Genomic DNA, 18,620 nt, shown 5'->3' with positions numbered 1-18,620 from the left:
TTTATTTTCACAATAATTAATGAAGTGTTACAAAGTGAATGCCTACGAAGTTAATGCCGATTCAATTAACAATATCAAAAAACTAAGTTTGCGGTCAACAGAAAATAATTGTTCACTCGGCTCACTCCATACAATTTTATATAAAAATCGCGCTCGGCAAAATCAATAAAAATCAATCATGTTTTAGTAAATGATAGAACAAATACACTTTTTTTTTTATTGGCTCATTTTTTTTCAAAAGTTCTTCATGTTTTTAACATTAATATAAAGGTTTTTTTTTATACACTTAGAAGACTTTCAATATTGTGTCTACAGCTAAAGCATTTTTTGCGTTTTCGCCCATAGTAGGTATGTTTATCTGTGTTCACCTTTTACACATCGCAATGTCTACAAGTATTTGGACATATTCAAAACATTGTTGATTAAACGCTGGTATAAGAAGCACAAAAATTTAAAAGCGGTTTTAGGCGTTGCCTAGTAGGTGAAATGGTACAGCCGTGTGAATCTCACCCACAAGATAAAAGTTTTAGCTCCTTTACTTGTCAAAAATTGACAGATGGAAGAGTTGAGGAAATGTCGGTGTTTACATATAGACAGAATAGTGAATATTACACAGCGTGTAAAGTGGCCACTTAAACCAGCCAATGACAGGTCACAAGCGTTGTTAATCCCATGAATTCCATATTCCCTTCTCAAAAAAGGTTTTCCCACTCAGTTGCAATAAATTAAGATTATAATGTTGTGGTTAAAAAACATTTTATTATTTACAGAAATATTTTTTAGCATGTTTTAATACATGACAGTACAAAATAACATAGTAAAAACAAGTAATATGAATTTACTTACCTGTTTCCTAACTGACGTTTGCCTCGTAAAGAACATAAATATATTATTGTTTTATGTTTTTCCTTTATATAATGCTTTTATTTTTTTCTCATGTACTCGTATTTAGAATTATATAAACGCTTATAAATAAACAACTACAACAGTGTAAGTCACTTTCCAAGCACAAGAGTTAGTCTCTTTTTTTTGAGAGTTACAGTGATAACATTTAGTAGATGAGTAAAAGAAGATATGTATAGAAATTTTAAAAAACATGTATCATTTATGAAATTTATTAATAAAAAAAGATTTAAAATTTTTAAAATGTATGCTTCGAATGGCATATTTTTTGAAAACATTAAAGTGTTAGTGTCACTTTTAGTGTTAATGAATTTTGCCTAAACGACGATGATGTTGTTCTTAACGTTTATATTTTCATTTTTTATTATTATTTAATAAATGCTAGTTGTTACATTATTATTATTTTTATTATTTTACATATTTTTTTTTTGCACCACAACAGGCCAGGAGGCCTAATTACAGTGGTGAATTACATCACAGAGCACCCAGGCTTGAGAAAAATCACATTTTAATTTGTGTGTTCTCACCGGGAATCGAACCCGGAACCTTCCGTGTGTAAGTCAAGCGTCTTGACCACTACACCACGGAGGCCGCCAAACCATAATAACCATTGTTACGCCCATAGCATACCTTGTGTGCCTTTTACGTGCCCTTAATCTTTAAATTGCGGCACATACGAGTATTAAGGCTGCTTTTTTATCGCTTATTTTTGTATTATTGCTCTGCTAATATTTATTACTACATAATAAATATCTTTCAAATTTGAATTCGAATTTATTTATTTTACCAAAATAACATTACGAATAATAAAATATTTAAGGCATTACATTGGAACAACGTATCAAACCAGGAACCCTCGAGCAATGGTTCGACATTATTAAGGTATAATACTCTCCAACAGCAAGAGTATTTGCCTCTGAAACTTTAAGGGTCTTTCGTTGTAAGGTTTTCGTTAAAATCGATGAAACAGGTAGCATAACAAATGGAAGAAAACCACATATTTCATACATTTTGACTAAGGGCCAGTTGCACCATAAAAACTTAAGTTTATATACGTTTAAAGTTAAGTCATCGTTGGGCCATCCATATAAGATTTCTTATACTAAGCTTATACTAGGGAATAACTTCACCAGGAATAAGAAGCAGGTTATATTTTCGACCTAGAAAATATCATATCTTTATCCGAGCCATTTAAAAATGCAGCGTCTAAGTTATTTGTCTGTTTCTTGTTCGTAAGCAGATATGACGTACTTGTAAAAATTCACAATAATGTTAATGCAGTGTTTTGTGTTAAAATATGCCATTGTACGTCCCCCGTAGGCGTCTGAAATCACCTGATTCCTTTTACTTTCCAATTTTACAAACAATATGGAACGTTTTAATCCTCTTGCAAGAATGCTAAGAGTCTATAACAAAATAGAAAAAAAAAGTTTATTTTTACATTTAACATGTTACTCTGGGGAGGGTCCGATGTCTTGCAGGGCACGCGCTGGCACAGCGCGGGTTCAAACTGAGCAACTCGGTTATAAGCTTAGACTATACCCTGTCTGCGTAGTCTATAAGTGTGAAAGCATTACAATTAATTATATGAATCATACACGTATATATCATGAAATAATTATAAAAAATATAACTGTGTTTGTAATAATATTTATTTAACTTTATTTTTGAAATTACACATGTTATTACAATATTAATACGTTACACAAAGAAAAATACGAAGTATCAAAACATAAATTTTGTCCCGATTAACTATTAAATAATAGTTTGTCATCGGGTGCTCAGACATTAGTTTTAATTAAGATTAAAATAAAAGTACATGACTACGGTCATAGTTTCGTACACATATTAAATAATTATCAAATATTATTTCGTTTTAGATTATTAAGTATTAAGAAAATAGACAGAAAAAAATATATTAGAACAATCAAATTAAAAATTTCAATTTTAAATCTAAAAAATAGAAATTGAAAATTTTTCTGAAATCATAAGTCTAAACTTTATTTTTGTGTAAGTAAATAAATTTTATTTTCTTTTATTACTCCTTATATTTTTTTATTATCTATTTTCTTTTCTCTGAAAACAATTATTCTTATTTTTGACTTAATCTTCATTATTACTCGAATTGATTTAATTAAGCTACATTTTTGATTTTATATCATTTATGAAAGATGGTGTAGTTCAATAATTAAGGATATTTATTAAGAATGATAGCAATGCTTGCTTACAAATTGTTTTTTTTTGTATCCTTGTTGAATCTACAAATAAAATAATAAAAAACCTTTAATTTCACTTTAGTTAAGAAACAAAGATTAGGGCAATTTTTTGCGAAAACGAAAACTGGTTTTACTGGCCGAAACTGAAACCAAAATGTATGTTTTGCACTAATTCAATATATAACATACAGCTTTTGTAACTGCGTTATTGATGTTTTGTTATTTTACAAGATATAATGAATGTTTCATAGTTATAAGTTATAAACACACTTACGCCAATACAAACACGTAAAACTCCAAACATAAACATACGTTTACCGTTTCCATAAACCCACTCATAAGTTATCAAAATCACCCGTATAATGTCCGGAACGGCCGTTAAGATTAAATAATGCATTATTTCCAATATGTCGAAATCAGAACGTAAAAAATAATTGGCACCTCCGACCGTCGTTAGCTTTCATCCTCAAATGAAAGCCCGCGGCATTTTCTCACGACTGATTAGCATATGGGAGGAAACGAATGCCGAACCCATCAGATCGTGCTCCTACATGTATATCCATTTTACGAATCATATGATGTTACCGATGTTTAATATCGTTTATATTTTTTATTATTTGAAATTTATTTGTTAACCCTTACGGATTATTACATTTATTTTTCAAAAAAAATATACCATTTTTTATTTATATTCTGTTGTTAATATATAATTACAAATTTTAAATATCATTATCAACTTAATATTGTGTTTATATAGTATTTTATAACATTATATACCTAGCTGCTGTAAACCTTTAAACTGCATTTCTTTGATATGTTTGAATTTTATTTGTTTATCTATTTTTTTTATTTTTTTTTAATATCCAGCTTCTACAGTTTATTTTTTATTTTTTTAAAACCAACTATACTTCTAAACACAGTTCTATATTTTATATCTATAAATTGTATTTTTTTAAATTTATGTTGTTTATATACTCATCTTTTTATTTTTATTTTTATACCAACTGTACTTCTAAACACTGTTTCTATAATTTATTTCTTCATATTGTATTTTTTTTTAATTTATGTTGTTTAAATACTCATCTTTTTTTTTATACAAACTTTACTTCTAAATACTGTTCTATTTTTTATTGCTATATATTGTATTTTTTAAATTTTATGTTGTTTATATACTCATGTTTTATATAACTTCCATGAATGTAAAAGCCTTATGGGCGAGAAAAATTAATTTAAAAAATTTAAAAATATATATTTTAACGTCTTTTGAAAAGTTTGTTTGAGTCTTTTGTCTAGTTTTGTCTGGTAGTTTATTTTAAAATTTCATTCCCTGATTTATTGGTCTCGATTGTCCTTGTCTTGTTTTCGAATGTTGTATGTGGTATTGTTCTGATGTTGTTGTATTATGTCCATGTTTATTACATTTTTATTCCAGCTTTAGTTCTTTGTCTACAAAAATATCAGTGGCTAACTTATGAATAAATTTTAAAGATTCTTATTGAAAAAGTTCATTCACATTTAATTGTTTAGTTTTTTCTTAAAGTTTTTTAATTGGTGTTAGATAAGGGAGGTCATAGACTAGCTTTAATATTTTATTTTTCTGTCATTGTAGTCTTTTTATGTCATTTTGGTTTCCTGTTCCCCATAGTTGTTAATATGGCTATGGATCATTAGAATATCTGAAATCTGCCTGCCTTCTACAACAAACAGCAATTAAACGTAGTTATGAAGAAGGCAGACAGACCACAATTTTGAAAAAATGAGACATTTATTTATTTATTTTCAAATACAGTAAATATTTTTTTTTACTCTATAGTATTTCATAGACCCTTTTTAATTTAAAATGTAAATCGGTTAAACCGTTTAGGAGGAGTTCAGTGACATCACACGTACAGAAAAATTATATATATAAAGATGATTATTTACCTAGACACTTCGCTGATCTGTCTTTTATCCATATCTTAATTATGTAATTTAATCATTAAAAATATATATACGTAAATCAAAACCCCCAAATTATTGACTCTAAACATTAACTCTAAATAGCCGTTCACTAAAACGTGTGATGCTTAAAAGAAGTTAATTTATATTTAAACGTGTATATATTTTTTTTCATACGTTTTTAAAAAACTTCGCTACACAATTAAATGCTTTAATTTTTACCGCGTGTAAGAAAACATTTTTTGTATCCAATTTCCCGTAGCACTCAACTCTCACTGTAGCGTGTCTTGATCATTTTTATTAAAAGAAGGTAAAGTGATCGGTCTTACGCATCAGGTGCCAGTCCAGAAACTATGAAACTTTGCGCTTAGAACCACCATTAAAATCAACATTTCACGTCCCCCCTGCCAGGAATCGAACCCGGAACCTCAAGCACAACAGGAAAAAGCGCCAACCACCAAATTACGAGGAGAACTTATCTCCACTCGATTTCCTATTCTGGTTCTATTTCACAGACCGAACTGTATCCCTCGTCCGCCTGGATTCAATTTTGAAATATTCGAATTTTTTAAATTTTCGTATCATTACTGATGATTTAAGACCATCACCATTATATAAAATATTTGATATTTTGTAAAATGTAAAAGTAAAATAAAAAGTACAATTAAACGCAACAAAACGGATGAGCCTAATTTCCTGAATGGTCCATATAATTTAGGGTCTTCATAAATATTGGGATGTTTGTCTGGAAGGAATTCGCCCTAAGGCATCTCTGAATCACGCCAACGGCATACCGACCCAAAAATAAAGCAATGTTCATGAGAAACACGTCGATAAATTCCAACCTGTTACCTTATTTCTACTTTTTATCCCCATTGATTACGTAATATGAACTACCAGCAAATTATTATTTAGTACACAACAGTGCGGGACGGAGTTGGATTGGCATGGTTTAGCTCGAAGTCTTATGTCTTTCGTTTTTATGAACATATTGTTTACCATTATTGTTTTGCCCTTGTTTGTCTTTGTTACATAGTTTTATGTTATTTTTGTTCAGTTTCTTGTATTTATGTTTCTTCATGTAAATGTTGTTAAAAATTGGCTTAGACCGTATATATAATAAATAAATAAAATAATATCTTAATTTGTGGCAACAGAGACGGAAAACATTTTTGAAAAGGGCCCGATGAGCTTAAACAAGAAAAATCAAATAGCAAATCCAAAAGTGTCGCAATTAAAAAATATTACTTAAATCTTTTTGATAGTGATAGTTATTAATGTAACTTATATAGATGGTGTTAAGTATTCTATTTTTTGTTTCTTATGTTAAGTTTTCTTACTATTTCGGATAACTATGTATACAACAACAGCATTTGGGAACCAATAGGAATTGGTGATATTTTTAAATATCTTGAGCTTTTTTTCAATCTTTATTTTCTACTCAATATGTTTTAACATGAATTATAAAATTAAACTTTTATTTTATTAGTTGGGTGGAAGAAATTGCTATTTGGCAATAAGCCCGCCAATACACAAGTAACATTATTTACCAAAAGTTAAATAAAGAAAATAAAAAAAATAAAACCATGACGCAGTTTCCCCGTAGGGTTAGGCAGAGAGGATAGAACGTCATATCACTCTGTCTTTGCATACAGACCTCGCTTCCTTTACAATTATACATCTTTTCTGGCACGCACGCTGATTATTCCTACTCTTGACATATCCATCTTCAATTATTTGATGGACTTGATCTGCCATGTCTTTCTCGGTCTTCCTCGTTTTCTGCATCCATCAACATTCTTATCGTAGATCCTTTTAGCCGTTCTTTCGCTGTCCATTCGCTCTACATGTCCAAACCGTATTCTTTCTTGATTCTGTCGATAATGCATGTCTCAGCCTTACACAGTTCAAGGATATCGACATTTGTGCACCTATTATACATCGTTTTACCACACATTCACCTGAGGGATCGCATTTCGACAGCATTTAACCTACTTTCATTATCATTTTTCCAATTCCACACTTCGCTCTTATTCAGTAGAGTTGGCATTAGAACTCTATTGTGAATTGCTAGTTTAGCCTCCTGCGATAAACATTTGTTTGCCAAAGTAGATTTCAGTGCACCGTTCACCCTGTTCCCGGCACTCCCCCTCCTTTCAATATCTTTCTCGGTCTTTCCATCCCTAGTAAACATACTTTCCAGATACACAAATTCTTCTACCTGATTCATAACATCTCATAATATCAATTCATAAGTTCACACTGATCTCACATATTTTCATCCCTTTCAAAATCCATCACTTTCGATTTATCAACATTCAAAAGCAAATCGCTTTTCTTGCATACATCGTAGACTTTTGTAACCAAGAATAATGTTTTATTTTTATATACGGTCCCAAATGACTTTTTTTTCATTTCTTGGGAGTATAATATCTAGGTATAACTATATGTATTATTGTTTTATTGTTTTTTTTTGTTTTTTTAAATTAAAGTCTATGCATTGACCTTATGACCTGTAATTAGCTGGTTCTTAAACCACTTATGGCCACTTTACACAGTGTACCATTCTAAAAATATTACAGCTGTGATACAAATTATCTTCTTTTTCTTTCTGTCATTCATTCTACTGTTGTTTTCATACACTACTTTATAATATAAATTATAACGCGAATGATTCTAAGTTGGCATAAGTCCTGATTATTAGGTAGAGTCGTCGCCAGATGAGAATGTCTACTTTCACATAGTGACCGTAGTGTAAAAGTATTGGCAGCTTAACATTCATATCTGGCGATGCCTCTAGTAACCTCGAAACCGGTCGTCATTTTACGTTAAGTGGTCTTTACAAATTTGTAAACAAATAAAAAACTTATCAGCAAGTTTTTTACATAAGAAAATATGTATGTATGTAGTATGACTTGGGTGGAAAGTATGTTGCGTGGGAGTAAAATGGTGACCTCTTCATTTCAATAAACACAGCCACAAGTTCATAGAAAACTGTTTATATTTTGAGGTCAATACAAACCGTTCATAGCGAATAAGGTAATTATTTGTTGTATTTATTCTAGAAATTATTTTATTTCACCTACATATATTTTATATGATTTATTTCTACATCCACACCGAACATGTACTAATAAAGTAATGTTCTATAAAAAAAAAAAACTTTAAAAAACATGCCTATGACATATAAAAAATACAAAAGCAATAAACTATTTATTTCAATCAAAACTAAAATTAAAATTAAAATTTTAGAGAAGGTAATATGGAAGTCTAGGCATCTACAAGGCTTCTGACCTGTCATTGGCTGATTTATTTTAATTTATTTATTTATTTACACCTCTTATCAAAAATACAATTTGACGTTCACTTTGCCCAGCTAACAAGGGTACATACCCCGTTCCAAGTTAGGCAATTACATTCTAATAAATGATAATAGTTAACAAATTAATAGTGAGCACAGACTAATAAAATATAAACTTACTCGTATACACATTTTGATACATATACATTCACACATACACATATATATATACATATATATATATACACACATATATACACATGTACATACACACACACGTACATTCACCCATGCGCATACACATACATACATTCATAAAACATAGACAATTCATTTATAATGCGAAACTTCATGGTTGCCATCTGTATTTATATATTTTAAAATTATTCTTCATTTTCATTTTTTATTTTCGACATTTAGTAAGAATCTCCAATCCGTGGCATGCATCAACTTTTTTGACTCCCTACGAACAATGTCATGAAAGAGCGAGGTAAACATCTTCCGTTACTTGACAACACTCTCGTCTTTCCATGGATCTGGCAAAAGGTTATAGACATTTTTGCCTACGCAATAGTGTTGTCTCGATGCCAGGACAGTGTTGACCCCTTCACTTGGTATCAGATCCCTATTAGAGTATCTTGTATTATGGTTGTGGTTGACGCTTGGGTAAATGTCTCTATTTATGCGTGTAACCACTACCGTTCTCAATACATACTGTTGAATAATATTCAGTACTCTGAATTCTTTGAAGAGCAAGTCGCTTGGATAACGAAATGTTTTTTTTAAATTACTCATATTAAGAATTTCTGTGCAATTGCAGGTTCAAGGGCGGTTTATGTGGCCACTTTACACACCGTGTAACATTCACCATTCTGCCCATATTTGAACATCTATTTTCCTTTAATCCTTTCATTTGTTGATGTTGTTCATCATCCCTGTTGAAATATGTTGATATTAAAACCTCTCCCGTGAGTTGAATCCAGTCCTTGTCTACAAAAATTTGAACAAACTCAAAATATTTTTGGTAAATCCACCTGGTCCATAAAGAAATATAGAAATGGGAAAAAAAAATATTTCAGGCGTGGCCTAGTATGTAGGTGATATAATTCAATTAGATGAATCTCACCCGCATAAATAAAGGTTTCAGCTCTTTAACTTCACAAACATCAACAGATAAAAGGATTGAAGGAATATATATTTACAAATATGGGCAGAATGGTAATTCTTACACAGTGAGTAAAATGGCCACTTAAACCAGCCAATGACAGGTCATAAGCTTTGTAGATGCCTCGACTTCTATGTTACCTTATATAAAATGTTCTTCATTTCTGTTGTAATAAGTTAATATTAACAGCTCTCCCGGGAGTTGAATCCAGTCCTTGTCTACAAAAATTTGGACAAACTCAAAATATTTAAAAATAATCTTTGTTTAAAAAGTAAACAAAAATATTTGAAAAATACAAAAAGTAACATTAAACTTCCCGTTTTATTTGAATCGTTAAATTGGGATGAGCTTCCGACTTTAAAAGTGTAATATCTCACAACTAGTAAAATGTAGTTACCAACTTGTGCCAGTAACCCGACGATATGTTTATAATCATTATGAGAGAAAAAAAAATCGTGTTTTATATAGTATCATGTATCATATTCGCAATTTCGCACCCAGTTAATGTGATCAGTCTTGCGCTTCAGGTTCAAGCACGGCCTTTGTTGTTCCAAAAATCTAAAATAAGTTGTAATTAAGCAAGACTTAGATCTTCCTGATCCGGAGTCCAAGTATTTTTTTTTGTAATTAGTATGCGTCAATTTTATATTATACGAATGGCGCATGATTTTTATGTAAATATTTAAGTATAAATAATTATAAAGCTACTTGTATATGTTTTATTTTTGCTGTATTTTTATTAATTTTAATTTATTCATTTTGTTTCGCGTTATAAACAGTAATGAATAATAATAATAAATTGCCCTCACTGGGGTTATTCGTGCCGAGGACACATAGCGAGATAGTTCGAATAGATATTTTTTTATGAGTGAAACCGATAGGAAGACTCACGGTCTTTAAAACGGTTTCGGGTATGTGGAGGAAGTACTTTCAAAGTACTTCTAGATAAATAATATTTAGGTACATTATACTGCACCGCGAAGCCTTCAAAAGAAAGCATATACACTGTTCAACTAAGCTCTTTACTACGTTCAATCAACATTCACCTTTGTAGCGGTACTGCACACTTGTGGCAAATCAAAATATCGTAACAAACATTTTTTTAAATACTCTTTATATCAATATTTTATGTTTGTCAAAATTTTTGTAGACAAGGACTAGATTCAACTCCTTAGAAAGCTGTTAATATTAACATATTACAACAGAGATGAAGAACATATTAGAGAAGGTAATAATAATAATAATAATAATAATGTTTGGATAATTTATATAGTGCCATTTTTGTGAAAATCACCTCAAGGGCGCTGTACAATAAATAAATATCCCAACACGTCTTGCAGCTACAGAGCGCATGGACGGTTGGGATTTTAGTTCCTCGTCTCCAATTATGATATATTACAATTATGATAAATATGAGCTAGATAACAGAACGTCTTGCAGCTACAGAGCGCATGGACAATAAGAAATCTAGCCCCTATTTACATTTTTATATTTAAAAATTTTATTTGACAATGAAGTTTAGAGTTTAAGTGATATTTTAAAAACGAAATAAAAACCAAATTTATAAAATTGGAAGTTAGATAACAACAAGTCCTGCAGCTACTGAGCGCATGGACGGTTGAAATTCTAATATAGAAGTCTATGCTAGTTCAAATATCTGCAAAATTGGTGAACCTTACACAGTGTGTAAAGTGGCCACATAAACCATCCAATTATAATTATTTTTGTGAATAATTTGTAAAGCACCATTTTTATGAAAATCACCTTTAAGGCGCTTTTCAGTATCCCAAAACGTCTTGCAGATACATAACGCATTGACGGTTGGATTCAAGTTCCTCGTTTCGAATTACAATCTAATTTAATAACAGATAACAGGTAGGAGCTAGATTACATCATGTCTTGCTGCTACAGAGCGCATGGACGGTATGAAGCCTAGCCCCCATTTACATTATTTAAAAATGAAAGTTTGGTTTTTCTGATTATATTTTTGTATCGTTTACAAACAAGAGCTGGATTACAACATATCCTGCAGCTACAAAGTGCATACACAGTTAGAATTTTTAACCTCATTTATGAGTTTTAAGTTTGAAATTATTTAATAGTTTATGGCAATGATTCAAATAAAAAAAACATACATTAGCAAGTTGGAGTAGCAAGTTAGTCAAGTGTTCGTATTAAAAAGTAAACAATGACAGGTCATAAGCCATGTAGATGTCTAGACTTCTATATTATCTTCTCTAAAATATTCTTCATCTCTGTTGAAAAATGTTAATTCTTAATAACAATCATGCTTTTCATTAGTTTGTTCTAACCGCGTTTGTTTTACAAAACGCAAATGGCACACTCAAGAACAAACTATGTTTTTTTTTAATCATTAATATTCTCTTTCCGCACCTAATTTTGCATAAAACCTTGTATCGTGATTTAAAAAATGAATGAAAGTTAGATGATCAGTATAACTATTTAGGTGCCAGTCTAAGGACTACGAAATATTCTAATGTAAAAACAGATTTATAAAGAAATTCGAACGTGGAAATGTGCGCCTCGTGGTATAATGGTCAGGGCATTAGTCTGCAATGTAATAGACTTTTTAAAAAAACATACTCTTTTAAAACATATTTTGTTCATTATAATTTAAAATTCGCTTTGCAAGCGCGATCTGAACGAAAATAATGAGATGCAGTAATTAGTGAATTTAATATTGGTATTATCAATATTTAAAGCAATTACTTTGTTATCAAAAATTTATAAAATAGGGCACATGCTACTAGAAAGTAACACCAGTAGCTCAATCACAAATAACTATTGACGTGCTAATAAGCGACGTGATAACAATTTTGCACCATGGTTGTGTATCGTATTCGCAATCATAATAGAAAATCCATGAACACTTTATATTAAATGTCAAAATATTTACTTTTTGCGACGTATAATCCTGCTGCACAATCACATATTTGAATTACACCGGTGTAAATATGGAAAATATTCCAAAACTGTTATATTTATTTATATTTTTTTTTATTTATCATGCTATTTATTGCATTTAGCCGGCGGTTGGCAAGCCAAATGACAAGAAAAGCAGTCGCCATAGTATTCGTTTGTAATTTAATTTCCACTTTTTTGTATTAGATACTCCTTAATATTTTGCAAATGTAATATATTGTATTATTTTTTTTTTGTAAAAGCAGATTTTTTGCCAACGAACTGTATTTATTTGCGACGAAAGCAAAAAACAAACCGACACGAGCGTTTATTTAGAGATTACACTATACTATACTTACTAGAGTAAAAGTGTGTGTTAGGATTTGCATGTTATTCTTATTAGTGTCTTGACAAAGAAACAGGTACGTCTCGAAACCGTAGCCATAGAGAAGTCGATTATATTAAATATTTACGAATGTTTATAAATATTGATATTTATGAATTTTGAAAATTGAGAAAAATCTTAAAAACAAAATCAACTGCAGATAAGCTCGCCTCATAATGTAATGATTCGCGCGTCCGCCAAGGTTCAGCTCACGGAAGGATGGACACAAAATATTGGTTCCGTTTTATTCTAATCTGCAATATATAATTTTCCTGGTCTGGCAACTGGAGTGAAGTGTAATTTATATATTAAAATTATATTGTATTAAAAATACAAACCTAAATGGCGGTTGTGGCGTTCTTATTAACGGGCGACAAGTAGCTCGAAGACGCACCTTTACCTGCCTCTGCCCGCTGCGGACCGCTGCCGAACAGCTACTAAATTCATTCTCATTCGGCGCTAGTCGGCGAGCGGAACGCACGCGCGCATGCGTTCCGAATTCAAAACCCATTTTCAAAATCCGAGTCGTGAGTTTTCCGTTTCAGCGTGCTTCTTACTTTGGTTTCGAAAAGAAAAAGTGCGGCGTTGACGTGTACTCGAATCGGGAACAGTGAAAAATTTTAATATTTACGATCGAAAAGCGAGCGGGAATAAAAATAAAATCGTTGACCGTTAACAAAACAAGTGGTGCTTAATTTTGGATGTTTCGTGACTGATTTTAAAAACTGACAGTTGGAGATAATAGTTTAGCTTTAGTGAGTAAAAGTTTTGCTACCAAGCAATGGTTTTAATTTCGCTTTTGTGTTTTGGTACCTTTCGTTCTACTTAAGAAAATTTGTCCCAATTTTTTTCGTTTAGATTTTTTACAAGCGCAGTAGGTATTTCAATGCAATAACGGTGTTTTCTTTTCTGCTTTGATTTGTTTCCGTTTATTTTTCTCCAAAATAAATAATACCTACATATGTCTGTGTATGAAAAAAAATGTCTGTGTATAAAATATAATTTTGGGAAAACTAGATTTCTACTATAGATGAAAATTTGAAGTCTGTTGCTAGCTCTTAATTCCCAGAGAATTGTGTGAAGTATTTTTTAAATATGTAGTAAAATCGGTAATAGCACAGTAAATAACATTTTCAAATAGTTTATTGGATTAAAAAAAAATTTTTATTTAATAAATCATATAGAATCAATAATTTAAAATGAGATTCTGTAGTGACATCTTTGATAGTGGATGGGAGATGATTCCATAGTCGAGCCGCATGGACACTATATGAGTTAGAGAATAAAGAAAATAAATATGTCCTCACAAATAAAATCAACCTTGATAATAACCATTGTAATGCTATCCAAAACGTCAGAAAAGAGACTCACAGAATAATAAGCCAAAAAACCTATTGTACATGTCTGTAGGTATTTTTTAAATAATTCAATTTATACTAAAATACTGTGCTGTTTATTGTACATTGCTGACCGCAAACCGCTTTCGCTGAGTTATGCATCATTAGCACAGCATGTTTAATTTGTTTAATTAAAAAGTGAGAACCAAAAACAATTTATTATTTTACGCATGTCAATAAACTCATTTTCTCTTTGAATTTGAATTTATAGCTTCGAATAAATTTCATTACATGATTCGATGTATGTTTAATATATATATTTTTTTAGAAACAAAACCACATAATGATAATATTATAAATATTTTAATAGTAACGGAGAACCTTATGGAAGAGGCAGCGTGAAAATCAGAGCTTATGACCTATATATTTTTTTTATTAAAACATTAAGTTTAAAAGTATTTGAACTATGGAGAGCTCATTGCTAAATCCAATTTCTTCCAGCCATCTAAAAAACTGACTCGTCGAAAGTTTTACTTAAAAAAAATATTTTCATATTTATTTTCTAACAACATCTGACAATTTAATGGGCATGCACTGTTTGCACAATATTCAAATTTATTAAAGTATAAAAATACTTAGTTATACTAATTATATAATGAGGAATGTGGGATTAGGTAATGAGGATGGAAGGAGACAGGAAGAGGATCTAGGAAAGAAAAGGAATACAAAGATCGTTTAAATTAAGGGAAGGTTCTAAGGATATGAAATAATGTTTCAGGCGTTTCTTAAAAGTGGCAAGTGGAAGAATGAAATATTATCTGATGCTTTACATGATGTGTAATGATGAAGCAGCCAATGAAGACAACATTTGAACAAAGATCCAAGGATTATTTTCTGCCAATTTGTTTAATAAGCTTTCACACAAGTTAACTGATAACAAACAGTATTTCAAAAGAAAAATAAAAATCTGGCTGAAAAAAATTAGGATAATAGAAATAAAATTTAAAAAAATTGGTGTGACAAAAAATATATTTTTTATGGCTGTAGGTACAGTCTTTTCTAGAACGGATTGATACAGAAAAAAATTGTACAGTTTGATAAAAAAATATATTAAAAAAAATAGCCGGTCATAAACAAACATCCACACTCCCTCTTCGGACAGGTTCTCCCCATATCTGTAGAAATATCTGTATATCTCGATAAACCCTCTCTATATTAAATCCAGTACCTGTCTACAATGATTTAGACATACACAATATATTGATATAAATTATACGTTTTTAAAAAAGAAATTGCATTGAAATCCTCCTTGTAATACAAAATTAATTCATTTTGAGCTGTCAGTGTAGGTACTAGTTAGTTTTTATGGGAAGGGTAAAAATATTTTTGTAGACAATTAATTACTCGCAATAAGTTTATGAATAGTGAAGTGTAATCAAAATTATTCTGTACCGAAGAACATCTATGAAAATACGGTAAGTGCGTTTTTTTTAAACTCAAAAATAATTTATATTCTTGTCAACAAGTTGTCTTCTTTCAAACGATCACTGAATCAAATTCAATTTGAAACACCTCTCTCCCGCTTCCACTCGCACCAAGTCTACTATATACCATTGTGTCTTTCTACTTTCCTTTATGGTAATTTTCTATGTGTAAATATGTCCTTAAAAATGCCCATTGGGTGTATATATATAAATAAATAAATATTGTCCTATGCACCATTAGGGGCGGGTAACAATATAATGATTATTTAATACTCATCATCATTATCAAATTTAAATTTGTTGCAACAAAAAGGGAAAACACTTTTGAGAAGGGAATATGGGAGTCTAGGCATTGAGTTGAGGAAATGTGGATGTTCAAACATAGGCAGAATAGTGAATGTTACATAGTGTGTACAGTTGCCACTTAAACCAGCCAATGACAGGTCATAAGCCCTGCAAATGCCTAGATTCCCATATTCCCTTCTCAAAAATGTTTTTCCTCTCTGTTGCAACAAATTTAAATATAAACAACTCCCTAGGGAGAAAATCCAGCCAGTCTGCAAGCATTTTGACATACTTACAACATCATTATCAAACCCTTATCCGCACCCGATGGTGCATAAGTCACTGCATCATTATTCATTATTTCCTTATCGGCACTATTTGGTGCATAGGGCACCGCATTGGTAGGTATTCCCATTTCAGCGTTTCTTGACCAATCAGGAAGTTTAGTGCTACAGAAAATTGGTTCTAAAAAAATTCTTACGCGGAAAAAATTAAAACATCAAATTGTGCGGCGAAGTTTCTTGAAAATGTATTAATAAAATAATTAAAATGATTCAATAAAACCGAGCTACTTGGAACAATGTCACTAGTTTTTTTTATTTATTTTTTTATTATATTGAAAACATATTATACATAATTATATACAATATTCCCAAGGAGTTTTTTTAAAAAAAACTCATTTAGGGACATACAGATAATAATTTTTTTAGAGACGTTTTTAAATTTTAAACTATAATATTATTTAACAAAAGCAGAAAAATTAAAATTATGATATACTACAAATTAAAAAGGGTATGAAAAATACTTGGAAATAACAGAATAAACAGAATACTAGGCATGGAAATAAATTCAAAATAATGTTTACATTATGCAATCTGGGAAAGAAAATTGAAAAAGTTTAAAAATTACATGTATGTATATATACATACTGAACTAGTACAAAATAAAATCATTTTTTTTAATTAACAAAATATGCGCACACCCAATACAGGTTAATTTTTTTTTATCAAAAAACGTTGAAAAAATTGAAATTATGTATACAAGCCAAAAAAAGTATATAAAAAGAAAAAAACACAAATAACATTTAAATAGTATTAAAAATTACATATACAAGCAAAAACGGTGAAATATTAAAAGGTATATGTTCAAGATGCGCATTCTCTATAAACTAACATTATTTATTCAAAGTACTTCTGGAAAAAATAATTCTTCAATTCGCACGTCCTGTTTCTATATTTTGAAATAGGTACTTTAAATTTTTGTGGCAATTTATTAAATTCCTTGAAACCTATGTATTGTAAAGATCTAGTACCAAACTTCGTAGACTTCACAGATCCAATATATATATTGTTTTTTGATCGAGTACTGTACCGATGGATGTCTCCAATGAAAGCTGGCTTTATGTTACTGTGCATTGAGTCGAGAGTAGTATTAATGATAGTGTCAGTTATCTCGAAATAGGAAAGCATGCTAAAAGGCATGATTTTTGTTTCAAAATAAATGTCCCTTACATGAGTATCATACGGTAGGTGAAACACATTTCTGATCGCTCTATTCTGAATAATCTGCACCTCAGAAATTTTGCTCTTAGTTGCAAAACCCCAAACACAGCATAGGTATGATAAATGCGAATGGACCATAGAAAAATAGATTGCTCGAAGCAGCGAAACTGGAAGCATTCTCTGAAATCTGTACAGTATTCCAGCTACAGGGACAATCTTTCCTTTCACGCGCTCAACATGTTCATTCCAAGTAAGCTGCGAGTCCACTAACAGTCCCAAGTACTTAGTGCTATTTTTTTTCTCCAGACGATTAACACCAATAAAGACATCAATAGATTCATTACTCTTGTTTCCAAATAGAAGGTAGTGAGTCTTTTTTGCATTCAAGCTCAATTTATTTAAACGCAGCCATTCCGCCAGATGTAAAACGTCACTTTCAACCATCTTCTGTAAATCTTGTTTGTTTTTAGTGTGATATAAAATAGTCGTATCATCTGCATAAAGCTGTATTCCTCTTTTGATGCCCCATTTTGTCACATCGTTGATGTATATAAGAAATAGCAACAGACCGAGTATAGACCCTTGAGGTACCCCGCAGGTGATTTTACCAGAATTGCTAAACTTACCTCCAACTTCTACCAAAGATGATCTGTTTGAAAGATAGTCTTTAAAAATTTCTAAACGTATTCCAGTTACACCAATATACTGAAGTTTTTCGATCAAAATGCTGTGGTCCACAGTGTCAAAAGCCTTTTTTAGGTCTATGAAAACACCAGCAGTATAATCACCTTGGTCTAAATGTTTCTGTATCGTAGAAATAAAGTCAAAGGATGCGTTTTTTGTACTTGAATTCTTCCTGAAGCCATATTGTAATGGAGTCAGTTCTTCCGAAGCAATGAATTAAAGAGTGTTGTGATAGATTTCCGGTATACGGGAAGCCAATTCATCAATCAGCTGAACTCACCAAAGAATTTGTGACGTCAAACGCGGAGTAATTACAAAACTTCATAGCGCTGATAATACGGTACATATACATGATGTATATTATTAAAAAATATTAAAAATCAAAACCACTGAACTTTATCACTGTGTTATTCAAAAGGTAAGGTGATCAGTCTTACGCTTCAGGTGCCAGTCCACGGACAATGAATTACTGCAGTTAACCACCTGTAAAATAAATGT

The 18,620-nt window shown here is 30.8% G+C and overlaps 1 protein-coding gene across 18 annotated transcripts in view; it reads left to right on the top strand.

Moving 5' to 3' along the window:
- LOC148279711 (uncharacterized) overlaps window positions 1-18,620 on the top strand; it is a 294,377-nt gene that overhangs the window by 71,048 nt on the left and 204,709 nt on the right. For 3 of the 18 annotated variants that reach the window (XM_088229558.1, XM_088229555.1, XM_088229551.1), the window contains exons 1-2: window positions 13,221-13,585; window positions 15,517-15,642. The exons of 10 other annotated variants lie outside the window; for them this stretch is intronic. The gene's annotated coding sequence lies outside the window, so the exon portion shown is untranslated. Of the gene's footprint in view, window positions 1-13,220; window positions 13,705-15,504; window positions 15,643-18,620 lie in introns of those variants that run through there. 5 more of the 18 variants (XM_088229556.1, XM_088229552.1, XM_088229557.1 and 2 more) reach the window with 3 other exon arrangements.

This window comes from Micrasema longulum, unplaced genomic scaffold (assembly GCF_059751315.1).
Source record: "Micrasema longulum isolate JH-2025_06_02 unplaced genomic scaffold, ASM5975131v1 h1tg000678l, whole genome shotgun sequence".
Taxonomy (NCBI): domain Eukaryota; kingdom Metazoa; phylum Arthropoda; class Insecta; order Trichoptera; family Brachycentridae; genus Micrasema; species Micrasema longulum.
Note: the sequence above shows the minus strand (reverse complement) of the source record. Positions and strands in the feature narration are given on the sequence as shown.